We start from the raw sequence: 14465 nt of genomic DNA, 5'->3' as shown, positions 1-14465 counted from the left end.
GCCTGGATCCTGACTGAAATCAGTAAAACCTATGATCAACAGAGACAAACACGTACACCTCACAGCCAAGTCTCATCTGGACTGCCCTAAGGATGACACAAATTACTGTAACAGTGCTCTGAGGGTGTCTTTGAACCAAGCTTGATAGCATGTTAGGAGCTTCTGGGAGCTTCCTCCAAACCCTTAACTCAGAAACACTGGTTCTCTGAGCCTGGGTCAGTCTAGGTGCATAGTAATCAGACATCTCCAAGGAGATGATGGTCAGGAGCTTGTCCAGCTGTAGATCAGCAAGAAAGTTGGCATCTGCACTCAGCGCTTGTTCCATACCTCACCTATCGTGTGCTGGGAGTTTTCTTTACTCTTTTCTTTTTCTTTTTGTCTTGACAGACATAGGGTGTCAAAATTTAGCCCAGGCTCGAGCTGAACTTGTTATGTAGCTGAGGATGACCTTGAAGTCCGGATCCTCCTGCCTCTACCTCCCAAGTGCAAAGATTATAAACATGCACTACCACGTTCTGTATATGAAGTGTGGGGGTTAAATCCAGGGGTTCATACGGTAGGCAAGCCCTTTGCCCATTGAGCTATACCCCAGCCCTACTGTTGGGAGTTGATTCTTCAGTGACAGGGATATGGGATTATGGCAGCCAGGGATGTTAATTTCCCAAGAATGCTGAAAACCAAGGGGACATGAATGGGACCCGGTTTCCTTGGGACTGGTGATGCTGGGGCTTGCTCCCTCTGCAGGCTCTAGGGCAGAATGTGTTCCTGCCTCTCTAGCATCTGGCAGTCACTAGGGATCCTGGCTTGGAGCTATGTTGCAACAGCCTCTCAGTCTCTGCCCTCAGCATCACGATGGCCTCTTCCCTGAGTATTAGTATCTCATGTTTTCATATAAAAACACCAGGCATTGGGTTCTGGCCCATGCCCATTACTGTGATTTTGTGTTAACTGTAGAGGTTCCTTGGCTTCTGGTGGCTCTAAGCACCAATAAACCTGTTATAAATTAAAAATGCTGAAATGGCATAGTGGGGTTGATACACTTGGCCAACCAACCCTGGCTGTTCACCTTTGTGACTGTGGGATCTGGGCGGGGAGTTCAGAGAGGGGAAAGTCAAGTTAAAATATACTGTACAAAAAGTTTAAAAAAGAGTGGAGAATCATGCAGGTGATCATTACTCTGACAAAGATCAAATCAAAAATTGAGGATGGTCTCCTAGTTAGCTTCAGCTGTCAACTTGGTACAGTCCAGAGTTATCTGATGGAGTTTGAGTTGGGGATTGACTTGATTGACTCATGGCCATGTCTGTGGAACATTTCCATGATGGCTAATTGATGCTGGAGAGCCTGGGCCACTGTGGGCGGAACCACCCCCAGGCAGATGGGCCTGGGCTGAGTTAGAAATGTAACTGATTGAGAGCTGGAGTGCAAACCAGTAAGCAGTGTTCCTCCATGGTCCCTGCTTCAGTTCCTGCCTGCAGGTTCCTGCTTTGAGCCCCTGCCCTGACTTTGCTCAATAGTGTACTGTGACCTAGAAGTATAAGATGAAATAAACTCTTACTTCCCTTAACTGGTTTTAGCAAATGTTTTATTCCAATAGCATAGAAGTAAACAGAACAATCAGCTTCTATTGAATGTGTATTACTTTAGCAGTGAAGTAAGGTTAAAAAAAATTAGCAAGTCAGATTTTCTATAGTCATACCAGCAGAGGATTGCATTTCGTATTTCTTATGTATATGTGCCTGTCTGCGCATGTGTGTGTGCATGTGAGAGTGTGTGTATGTGAGTGAGTGTGTGCATGAATGTACATGTGTATGTGTGTGTGCGTGTGTGTATGTGTGAAGATGCACATGTATATGCTTTGCATGCACACATGCATACCTATATAGCAAGACCAACAGATAGTCTCAGGTGTCATCCTCAGCTTCTTTGAGATAGGGTCTCTCACTGGCCTGACCAGTTATGTTAGGCTTGCTGGCTGGAGAGCCCCAGATGTCCTCCTGTGTCTGCCTCCTCAAGGCTGGGGGATTATAAGCATACCACTAAGTCAGGCTTAGAGGTTTGGAGATGGAACTCAGGTACCCAAGATTGCAAAGCTAATGCTTTACCAACTGAGCTATCCCTCCAGTCTCAAGACTGTTTATTTACAAATAAGGTCACACACTCTAGGCCATGGGTTGATTCAGGTCTTTTGGGGGGAGAACACTTTACAGACCACAGAACTAAGCGATCTGCTTCTTCATCCTCCCCAGCTCTCCAAATAGTGGTAGGCTCTTCTCAGCTGCTAAGAATCAGGGGAAAGCTGTATTCTTAGAGAAGCCCCCCCTGGCTCCTCTATCTGCATTAAGAACCCCTTGCTAGCCTAGCCACACACCCTTTAATGTAGCATGGCTGTCTGTCATCTGTGTGTTTTCCCAGAGATGAACTCCTTGGAGATTGAGCCTGTTGGTCCTGTTCTGGGGCTGACTCAGCTGTGGTGGATGCCGGCAGATGCTTGTTAGAGGGTACAGGACATCAGATAAGGAGGCAGAGAAGCAGCCTCCCCGCCCTCCCTCCTGATTACCTGACCTCAGCAGGGTCTGGGCAGCTTGAGGCCTGAGGAGCCTCATTCACAAGAAGAGGTCCATGGGGACTCTCCCAAAAGACCCTCATTGTGGGGGCTATATCTGTCTATCTCGATTGCCATCTGAGTCTCTACGCTGCAGGCCCCTTCCCCACGTAGCCTTCTCTTCTCTCTTGGGGGCGGGGCTCTGGAGCCGCAGTTTCCCACTGAACTAATTTGGGCCATTTTACTCTTCTCAGCACTTATGAAGTGCTCTTACCCCCAACTGTTTCTTGTTCTTCTTCCCAACTCTGCTGCTATGAAGCAAGGTCAGGTGCTGGAGGTACCCAGTGAGTCTAATTATCCAGGAAAGTAATTAACACTTCTAATAGAAACTGCCACTGCTCATTTTCACCGGGGCCACACAAAAGCAATAAGGTAAAAGAGTTTTGTAATTAAAGACTCGTTATTGTCTGTTCCCCATTCCATTCTGTAGCTAATAAGTCTTTTGCAGAGGAAATGAGTGCACTGGGCTTCACCGAGATGGACAGGGCCCCTGCTGGAAAAGCCTGTGATGCCTGTTTCTCCCGCTCAATTCCCTCTTCATCTGGGGACCTATCTTCTGCCTTCCTCTTCTAAAAAACAAAACAAAACAAAACAAAACAAAAACAAAAACAGGCTCTTTTGAAAAATAAGGAGAGAGGCCCATTAACTGGCCAGGCATGCTGTATGCACACACTAGAACATCACACAGAATCCCACCAAGATGCACAGTATTAATTAAATGCGAAGTAAACTCAACAAAACAGTTGGCTCCAATGTCTCCATGTAGCCGGGAAGTGCTAGAACAGCGAGGATGGGAGGGCTGGGTGCAGGGAGCTGGTGGAGGAGCTGGTCTGATGTGAAGTGGACAGAAGGGTAAGCAAGGCCTAGGAGCCTCAAGGATCTTAGTTCCTCCTGGTTTCATTGCACTGTCTGGGTAGGAGGCTTGTATTTTCTGAAGCAGTTTGTTTATTGTTCAAAAGTGAACTTACCAGTCTGTGGAACTGGTATTCAAAGATGAGGGATGATAAATTGTGTGGCTTGATTTAACTGAGCACATACTAGGTGCCTTGCCCTGTTGCAGAATTCAGAGACTGAGCCACTTGATTGACACAATTATCCTATGAGATTAAGCATAAATACTATCCTCATTTTTTATATAAGCAAATTGAGGGTAAAAGGATTAGGCGTCTTGGTCCTGGTCATGTAGGAAGTAAAGCTGCAGCTTTAATCCCTTGTCTACAGGACGCCAAGGTTGCCCCATTACCTCATCAGCAGTGGACTGTCAACCTACGGCCTGTGTTTGTAACTATGCAGTGTAAGGGCTCTGCTGGGGTTTCTGGCCACTTAGACCTGTGGCCATGAAGCCGGACACAGTGGGAGTGGGGTCCTATCTGAGGTTCTGAAGCACTGGGCTAGCAATCTTTAGGACTTCAGCTGTGTCACTTTGGACAAATCATCTCCCTGTAGTCTTCATTTGTCTTCCCCTAGACGGTGGGAAACCAGATGAAGTGGGGTGGTACCCAAATAGGGTAGTCTGGCTCAAACTACTTGCTACGTAGAGATGTTTGTAAAACTGAAACCTTTTACTGCCTTTTCAATAGCCTTTGTCTTGTGTATTTAATATTTTGTATATTCAGAAAATTATTTTTGTGTGTATTATGGTTATGGAATGAAAGCTATTTTAGGTCTAGAGAAGAAAATATCAGGAATGTCGGTTTTTGACTTCCTAGTACTTAGAGCCATTATGGATGGATGGTAAGGTGTGGACACTTAGCTGTGATGTGCCATGGAGACTGTGAGGAGGGGTCTTGGGCAAGCTTAAATCCAGGGTGCTGTATCTGTGACAGTGAGTTGCCACTGTATGGTGATTTCTTTTGAGGATCTCGAGGGAAGGACTGGAGAAAAGAAGGGAAGAAAGAAGGAAAAAATGTAAGGCTGAAGATTGGACCCTATTGAAGACTGGGAAGGAAAGAAGGGATGGAGAAAGGGAGAGACAGAAGAAGGAGGGAAAGAAAGGGAGGAATGGAGGAAGGGAGAAAGGAAGGAAGGGAGGGGGAGAGAGAGGAAGGCAGGGGAATAGTGAGGTAGGGAGGAAATGTGGGCGGAAAGATGGGAAAAAGGCAAGTGGGAGATGAAAGCAAGGGGAAGAGGAAGTCCGTGAGCAGAACTGTAAGGAGGCCATGGACTGTGGGCAAGAAGAGCAAATGAATGTGCAGAGGCTGGTGTGGGGAGGCATGGCCAGACCTAAGCCAGTGTGAGCAGCAGGCATCCAGTGTTGGTACAGACAGGGCTAACTGTGACTGTAGCCTTGCCTACCTCTCCAAGCTCATCTTCCTCATCTGCAAAAAGGCAGTGGGGCATGCATTACTTATCTGCATGCCCTTTTCTGGGTCCTCTAGCTTGGGGGCTGCTGTCAGGTTGTAGTGAAGGCTTCATTGGAAGAAAGCCACTTTCTAGCTCTTCTCCTTTTCTGCTTCTGGGTCATTGGGCTGAGAGCTCCCCTTAACTTTTAGCTGGCTGCCACTCTCCTTGTCATTCCCATGGGTGCCTTTTTGTAGGGTATTACACAACATGACAGCTGCTTCTATCAGGTGCTAGAGACAGAGAGCATGACTAATGGTCTCCGGCGTGATGTTCTATCATCTTTGCAGTATTCTCTCCATCAGAAGTGAGTGCAGGTCCAATCCACACTCAGGGAAAGAGGACAGACACATCAGAGTTGAATTCTAGGAGGCAGAGGAATTGTGAGACCTCTTAGTAACTGCGATGACATCAAGTCTCCCAAGACTTTTGTGAGGTTTAAGCGAGAAGGGAATGTTCCAGCACATTGTTTGGCAATGGCACATCTCTGAGGCAGCTCTTACTGCTGTAACCATGACATTTTGATAGATGTCCATTGCACTCATGCTTCTGCAGGCGACAAAGGAGAAGGAATGCGTTACAGAAAAGGGATGCTGTATAAGCTACCTCTTGCCACAACCATGATGTGTACCGCATAGCCCTCCGTGTTCTTCTACAGTCCCATTCACTTTTGCTGGTGGCTCATAGGATTGAATAGGATGTGATGCTGCTCTGAACTGGGTTGCTAGGGTTTATTTCCATGTCTCTGATCAGCGCAGGGCAGTCAGGTGACTTTAGGGACCTTGGACGGTCTCACTATCAGGTACTTCAATGGGTTGGTCTTGGTTCTGTTGCACACAGTCCGCCATCTTCTGGTGATCCAGCCTGGTCAGTTACTCTCAGGAACACTTTCTCAGCATGGTGACTAGAGAACATGGCACTCCATGTGTTTCTTGAAGCCTAGGCTCAGAACAACCTGGAGCTCTATCCCTGTGTCATTTTTCTGTCTGTCTGTGTGTGGTGTATGCATGTGAGTAGTTTGCGTACACAGCCATGCACATGCATGCAGAGGCCATATCAGGACACTGGGTGTCGTCCTCTGCTGCTGTCTGCATTATTGCCTTGACACAGGGGTTGTCACTGAATTGGAAGCTCACTGGTTCAGCTAGGCTGGGCAGCCAGCTCTTTGGGTCTGCCCTTTCCCATGTCCCAAAAGCTATAGCCCCATTTTTTTGTGTGTAATAAGGATCCAAACTCATGTCCCCATGCTTGCAGAGTGATCATACCACTTGAGACATCTCTCCGGGACCACTTATGTCATTTTCAAAACAAGGCAAAGAGCAGCGTAGGTTCAGCTGCTGGGGACACAGGCTCTTCCTCTTGGTAACTCAGAGAGCTGCAGAGGCCCATTGCAAAGGGCAGAGACAGAGGGAAAGGAAGAGAAAAAGTTGTATTTACACAGATTGGAAAATGAAGAATATCTGTTACGCATCCCAGGCATTTGGATAACACTGCAATGAAAATAAGAAAATAAGTTTTAAGTAGTTCTGTTAATTCTAGATTTTCTTATCAAGCTAGTTTGACATTGTATAAATATAATTCTGACACTTAAATTCTAAAGCAATTAAATTCTTTCATTCACTTATGCTGCAATCATTCATTCATTCATCAAACATCTAGTAGTTGATCTGTGTAGTGATGGCACATGACTTTAATCTCAACACTTGGGAGGCAGATGTAGATGGATCTCTGTGAATTTGAGGCCAGCCTGGTCTAAAAAGCGAGTCCAGGACAGACAGGATACATAGAGAAACCCTGTCTTGAAAAACCAACCAACCAACCAACCAACCAACCAACCAACCAACCATATGCCTATGACTTGGCCTGACAAGCCTTTTTCACTCTTAAGGGTGGAAATGCTTTCAGCATTTGGCGCACACATTGTGGCAGAAGCCACTCAGTTCTGCTGCTGCTGTGGGAAACAGCTGAGGTATAATATGCAAATGGAGGGGCTTGGCTGTGTTCCAGAAAAAGCTTATTTATGGGAAGACATATTGGAATTTCTTATAAGTTTTGCATGCCATAAAATGTTATTTTAAGAGAAAATAGGAGGATCCAAGATGGCGGCGAGCAGTGTGGACCGCGTTTGGAGGCTCCAGTGAACAATTCAGGGAATTGCACAGATTTCTGAGCCAGGAACACCGAGGTCCGAACATCACGGCAGCGGGAGTGCTCCACGGTTCGGAGGGACCAGGGTGCGGAGGACCTGCGTGCCCCTGCACACGGGAGGAGCGTGGTTTTTCTCTGATCGGAGCGGCAGCGGTAGAGGCGGCAGCACCAGCGGCACCAGCAGCGGCGGCTGAGGTTTGCAGCTCATAGCCTTCCGGTGGAGGCGATTGGTGTGGTGGCTGGTGGGAATTGTTGCGGGAGAGGGGACTCGGGGCAGGATTTGGGTCGCGTGGAGCCTTTGGACCCAGATTGGACTCGGCGGACAGTTCGGCCCCAGAGTCCCGGGTATTGGCCCGGCCCAGCAAACAATTCTGCCTGAGGCACTAACTCAGCGTGGCCATAGCTCCCCTGCTGTGGCGCAGGCTTAGTTGAGCACGCTGCTCCACACTAGGCACTACCTCAGCTCAGCGGCAGCTCCCCTGTGGGGACACAGTGCGGGCGGAGCACTTGGTTTCACCACAGGCGCTAACTCAGAGCAGCCGCAGTTCTCCTGCTGTGGCGCAGGCTTGGTGACGTGCTCGGTTCCATCCTAGGCACCACCTCAGCTCAGCGGCAGCTCCCCTGCGGGGACACAGTCCGGGCGGAGCACTTGTTCCACCACTGGCGCTAACTCAGAGCAGCCACAGTTCTCCTGCTGTGGCGCAGGCTTGGTGACTTGCTCGGTTCCATCCTAGGCACCACCTCAGCTCAGCGGCAGCTCCCCTGCGGGGACACAGTCCGGGCGGAGCACTTGTCCCACCACTGGCGCTAACTCAGAGCAGCCGCAGTTCTCCTGCTGTGGCGCAGGCTTGGTGACGTGCTCGGTTCCATCCTAGGCACCACCTCAGCTCAGCGGCAGCTCCCCTGCGGGGACACAGTGCGGGCGGAGCACTTGTTCCACCACTGGCGCTAACTCAGAGCAGCCGCAGTTCTCCTGCTGTGGCACAGGCTGGACAGAGCTCTCGGTTCCACCAGCTCTAAGACTCTGGTTGGACACAGTGTACAGTTTGAATCCAGAATTCCTGGCTGAGATTGGTGGTCAGTTCGGGCCCTGAGTCAATAACTGACCACAGCACGCACTTTGGGCCAAAAGGCCCTAGTGGAGCTTGGTGCGTAGTCCCAGCCCAAAAATTCTGGCTGGGCCCTGTGTGCATTTTGGGGCCAAAATCCCTAGCTGAGCTTGGCAGACGGTTCTGGCCCTGAGAATCTAGCTGAGTTCTGCCCGTGGTTCGGTCCCAGTGTTCCTGGCTGGACTTGGCAGGGAACACAGAAGGCTGTGGATACCTTGGCCTGACCCAACGCTCATTCAGAGACCCAGAACAATTGCAGGATCCACAGCAGAGAGGGACTGAGGATCACTGGCTGTGAGAGACCAGAACAACAGGGCTAACCTCCTAACATCCACACCAGTGAAGCTTTGAGCTCGCAGCCTAGGGAAATCGTAAGAAAACAAGTGAATCTATCATCAGACACCCTCCATTCAACTCTGGAAGCTACCCAACAAAAACAAAGACGGCAAGATGTCTAAAGGACAACGAAAAAGCATACGCAAAAAACCCCAAAACAACATGGCGTCTCCAGTTTCCAGCTATCCCAAAGAAAACCACCCAGAGAACTCAAATACAACGGAAATACAAGAAAATGACCTCAAATCCTTAGTAATGAGGATGATAATGGAGGAAACAAATAAAATTCGTAATCAAATGCAGGAAGACGCAGACAAACAGGTGAGAGACATAAAAGAAGCACATAGAGTGGAACTGGAAAAATTGCAGGAAAATGCAAACAACCAGATGAAAGAAATAACTAAAACGGTTCAAGCTCTGAAGACCTATAAAGAGGCAATGGAAGAAACTCAGGAATATACAAAAAATCAGATGAAAGAAATAAAAAAATCAGTTCAAGATCTGAAAATGAAAATGGATTCAATGATAAACACACAGACAGAAGAAAAACGAGAACGTGAGACCTCAGAGAAGAAGGCGAGCAACACAGAGGTGAGCTTTTCTAACAGAATCCAAGAGATGGAAGAACGAATCTCAGGGCTAGAAGATACAATCACAGATATTGAATCAACCATTAAAGAAAATGCCAAATCTGGAAAACTCCTGACACAAAACATCCAAGAAATTAAGGACACCATGAAAAGAAGAAATTTGCGGATAATAGGCATTGAAGAAAGAGAAGACATCAGACTCCAGGGCCCAGAAACTATTCTCAACAAAATCATAGAAGAAAATTTCCCCAATCTAAAGAAAGAGATGCCTATAAACATACAAGAGGCCTACAGAACACCAAATAGAATTGACCAGAAAAGAAAAACTGCCCGCCACATAATAATCAAAACACAAAACATGCAGAACAAAGAAAAAATATTAAAAGCTGCAAGGGAAAAGGGCCAAATAACATTTAATGGTAAACCTATCAGAATTACACCTGACTTCTCAGCAGAGACCATAAAAGCCAGAAGGGCCTGGACAGAGATCCTGCAAACCCTAAGAGAACACAGATGCCAGGCCAGACTACTTTACCCAGCAAAATTATCAATAACCATTGATGGAGAAAACAAAATATTCCATGACAAAAACAAATTCAAACAGTACCTATCCACAAATCCAGCTTTACAGAAGGTACTAGAAGGAAAACTCCATCCCAAAGGGTCAAGCTACAACCAAAACTACCCAGGAAATAGATAACTATCCCATGGCAAAAACACAACTACACAAACGCTCGACTGGAAACAACATCAAAATTAAGACTCTTAACAGTCACTGGTCATTAATATCTCTCAACATCAATGGCCTCAATTCTCCAATAAAAAGACACAGACTAACCGAATGGGTACATAAACAAGACCCAACATTCTTCTGCATCCAAGAAACACATCTCACCCATAATGAAAGGCATTACCTCAGGGTAAAAGGTTGGAAAAAAATATTCCAAGCAAATGGTCACAAGAAGCAAGCAGGGGTAGCCATTTTAGTATCGAACAAAATAGACTTTCAACCAAAATTAATCAAAAGGGATGAGGAAGGACACTTCATACTCATCAAAGGTAAAGTCAACCAAGATGACATCACAATTCTGAACATCTATGCTCCCAATACAAGGGCACCCACATATGTAAAAGATCTCCTAAAAAAGCTTAAACCACACATCGATCCCCACACAATAATAGTGGGAGACTTCAACACCCCACTCTCACTGAAGGATAAGTCATTGAAACAGAAACTAAGCCGAGAAATAACATCATTAACCAATGCCATGGGTCAAATGGATCTAACAGATATCTATAGAACCTTTCACCCAAACAAGAAAGAATACACCTTCTTCTCTGCACCCCATGGAACCTTCTCCAAAATTGATCACATCGTAGGTCACAAAGCAAGCCTCAACAGATACAAGAGGATTGAAATAATACCTTGTATCCTATCAGATCACCATGCTCTTAGGCTGCAATTCAACAACAACAGAAATAACAAAAAGCCTACACGTTTGTGGAAACTAAACAACTCTCTGCTAAATGACACCTGGGTCAGGGAAGAAATAAAGAAAGAAATCAAGGAGTTTCTGAAATTCAATGAAAATGAAGAAACAACATACCCAAATTTGTGGGATACATTGAAAGCAGTGCTAAGAGGAAAATTCATAGCACTAAGTGCCTTTAAAAAGAAATTGGAAACATCGCACATAAGCATCTTAACAACACAACTGGAAGCCCTAGAAAAAAAAGAAGCAGAAACACCCAAGAGGAGTAGACGCCTGGAAATGATCAAACTCAGGGCTGAAATTAACAAATTAGAAACTAAGAAAACAGTCCAAAGAATCAACAAAACCAAAAGCTGGTTCTTTGAGAAAATCAACAAGATAGACAGACCATTAGCCAAACTAACTAAAAGGCAGAGAGACAGTATTGAAATGAACAAAATCAGAAATGAAAAGGGAGACATAACAACAGACACTGAAGAAATTCAAAGAATCATAAGATCCTACTTTGAAGGCATATATGCCACAAAATTTGAAAATCTAAGGGAAATGGACGATTTTCTTGATCAAGTTCACTTGCCAAAGTTGAGTGAAGAACAGATAAACAAGTTAAATAGTCCCATTTCCCCTACAGAAATAGAAGCAATCATCGATGGTCTCCCAACCAAAAAAAGCCCAGGGCCAGATGGTTTCAGTGCAGAATTCTACCAGACCTTTAAGGGCGAGCTAATACCGATACTCTTCAAGCTACTCCAAAAGATAGAAATGGATGGAAAATTACCAAATTCATTCTATGAGGCCATAGTCTCATTGATACCTAAACCTCACAAAGACTCAACAAAGAAAGAGAATTTCAGACCAATTTCTCTTATGAACATAGATGCAAAAATACTAAATAAATACTTGCAAAACGAATACAGGAGCACATCAAAGATATCATTCATCATGACCAAGTAGGCTTCATTCCAGGCATGCAGGGATGGTTTAATATACGGAAATCCATCAATGTAATCCATCATATAAACAAACTGAAAATAAAAAACCACATGATTATCTCCTTGGATGCAGAGAAAGCATTTGATAAAATTCAACACCCATTCATGTTTAAAGTTTTAGAGAGATCGGGGATACAAGGCACTTTCCTCAACATAATAAAGGCTATATACAGCAAGCCAATAGCCAAATCAAAGTAAATGGTGAGATACTCAAGGAAATTCCTCTCAAATCGGGAACAAGGCAAGGCTGCCCACTCTCTCCATATCTCTTCAATATAGTACTCGAAGTTCTAGCCAGAGCAATAAGACAACAAAAGGAGATCAAGGGTATCCAAATGGGAAAGGAGGAAGTCAAATTATCCCTATTTGCAGATGATATGATAGTGTACATAAGTGACCCTCAAAACTCCACCAGAGAACTCCTAAAGCTGATAAACACCTTCAGCAAATTGGCTGGATACAAAATTAACTCAAAAAAGTCTGTAGCCTTCCTATACACAAATGACAAGCTTACAGAGGAAGAAATTAGGAAAACCACACCCTTCACATTAGCCACAAGCAATATAAAATATCTAGGAGTTACCCTAACTAAGCAAGTGAAGGACTTGTATGAAAAAAATTTCAAAACTCTGAAGAAGGAGATTGAAGATGACCTGAGAAGATGGCGTGATCTTCCTTGCTCATGGATCGGGAGAATTAACATAGTAAAAATGGCCATCCTACCAAAAGCAATCTACAGATTCAATGCAATCCCTATCAAAATAACTACACAATTTTTTAAAGACATTGAAAGTTCAATTCTGAACTTCATATGGAAAAACAAAAAACCCAGAATAGCTAAAACAATCTTGTACAATAAAAGATGCTCCGGAGGAATCTCCATACCTGATCTCAAACTGTACTATAAAGCAATAGTACTTAAAACAGCATGGTACTGGCACAGCAACAGGCTGGTTGATCAGTGGAATCGAATCGAAGACCCAGATATGAATCCACACACATATGGTCACTTGATTTTTGACAAAGAAGCCAAATCCATTCAATGGAAAAAGGATAGCATCTTCAACAAATGGTGCTGGTCTAACTGGAGGTCTATGTGTAAAAAAATGAAACTGGACCCATATTTGTCACCTTGCACAAAACTCAAATCCAAGTGGATTAAAGACCTCAACATAAAACCAGAGTCACTAAGCCACTTAGAAGAAAAAGTGGGAAAGAGCCTGGAACATATTGGCACAGGAGACAACTTCCTGAACAGAACACCAACGGCCCAGGCCTTAATGTCAACCATTAATAAATGGGACCTCATGAGGCTGAGAAGCTTCTGTAAGGCAGGAGACACTGTCAAGAGAACAAAGCGACAGCCTACAGACTGGGAAAAAATCTTCACCAACCCTACATCTGACAAAGGTCTAATATCCAAAATATATAAAGAACTCAAGAAATTAAACACCACCAAACCGAATAACCCAATTGAGAAATGGGGCTTGGAACTAAACAGAGAATTCTCAACAGAGGAGTATCAAATGGCTGAGAAACACTTAAAGAAATGCTCAACCTCCTTAGTCATCAGGGAAATGCAAATCAAAACAACTCTGAGATTCCATCTTACACCCATCAGAATGGCTAAGATCAAAAATTCAAGCGACACCACATGCTGGCGAGGATGTGGGGAGAGAGGAACACTCCTTCATTGCTGGTGGGAATGCAAACTAGTACAGCCACTTTGGAAATCTATCTGGTGCTATCTCAGAAAAATGGGAATAGGGCTTCCTCAAGACCCAGCTATTCCACTCCTTGGAATATACCCAGAAGATGCTCCAGCACACAACAAGAGAATTTGCTCAACCATGTTCATAGCAGCCTTATTCATAATAGCCAGAACATGGAAACAGCCTAAGTGTCCCTCAGTAGAAGAGTGGATAAAGAAACTGTGGTACATATACACTATGGAATACTACTCAGCTATTAAAACAAGGAATTCCCGAAATTGTGGATAAATGGATTGAGCTAGAATGATCATAATGAGTGAGTTAACCCAGAAGCAGAAAGAATCAAATGGTATATACTCACTTATATCTGCATACTAGCCCAAGGGGCATGTCCCACGAAAGCCTTCAATTACCAGGAAACTGGGACAGAGGGAAGGCATCCTATTGGGACTCTACATGAGAGACGCATGGGAGAACAGCAAAATAAAAGGATACAGAGGGTCCTAGAAATCTCCAAGTAGAGCAATATGATAGGCAGATTTGGGCCCAGGGGTCCCGCTCAAACTAAGGCCACAGCCAAGGACAATACAGGAGGTAAACTTTAAACCCTTCCCAGATCTAGCCAATGGTCAGAATATTCTCCACAGTTGAGTGGAGAGTGTGATACGACTTTCTCACATACTCTGGTGCCTCACATTTGACCATGTCCCCTGGAGGGGGAGACCTGGTGGCACTCAGAGGAAGGACAGCAAGTAGCCAAGAAGAGACTTGATACCCTATGAGAATATATAGGGGGACGTAATCCCCCTCAGGAACAGTCATAGGGGAGGGGAATAATGGGAAAATGGGGGGGGGGGAGGAATGGGAGGATACAAGGGATGGGATAAACATTGAGATGTAACAAGAATAAATTAATAAAAAAAAAAAAAATAAAATAAATCCAGAAAAAAAAAAATGTTATTTTAAAAATCTCTTAAACATTTTAAATGGTAAAAACTTGTTCAACTCAGAACCTCAGTCAGTGAGCCATTTGGGTGTGCAGGCCATTGCTTTGCTCAAAAGCATGCTGTAGTATCTGTCACTCTGCACATTGCTGTACACCATGTCAGGAACTCTGCTGCACCTGCAATCCCCTCTAAT

The sequence above is a fragment of the Acomys russatus genome, chromosome 26, assembly GCF_903995435.1.
Source record: "Acomys russatus chromosome 26, mAcoRus1.1, whole genome shotgun sequence".
In the NCBI taxonomy this organism is placed as follows: domain Eukaryota; kingdom Metazoa; phylum Chordata; class Mammalia; order Rodentia; family Muridae; genus Acomys; species Acomys russatus.
This window is presented reverse-complemented; position numbering follows the sequence as displayed.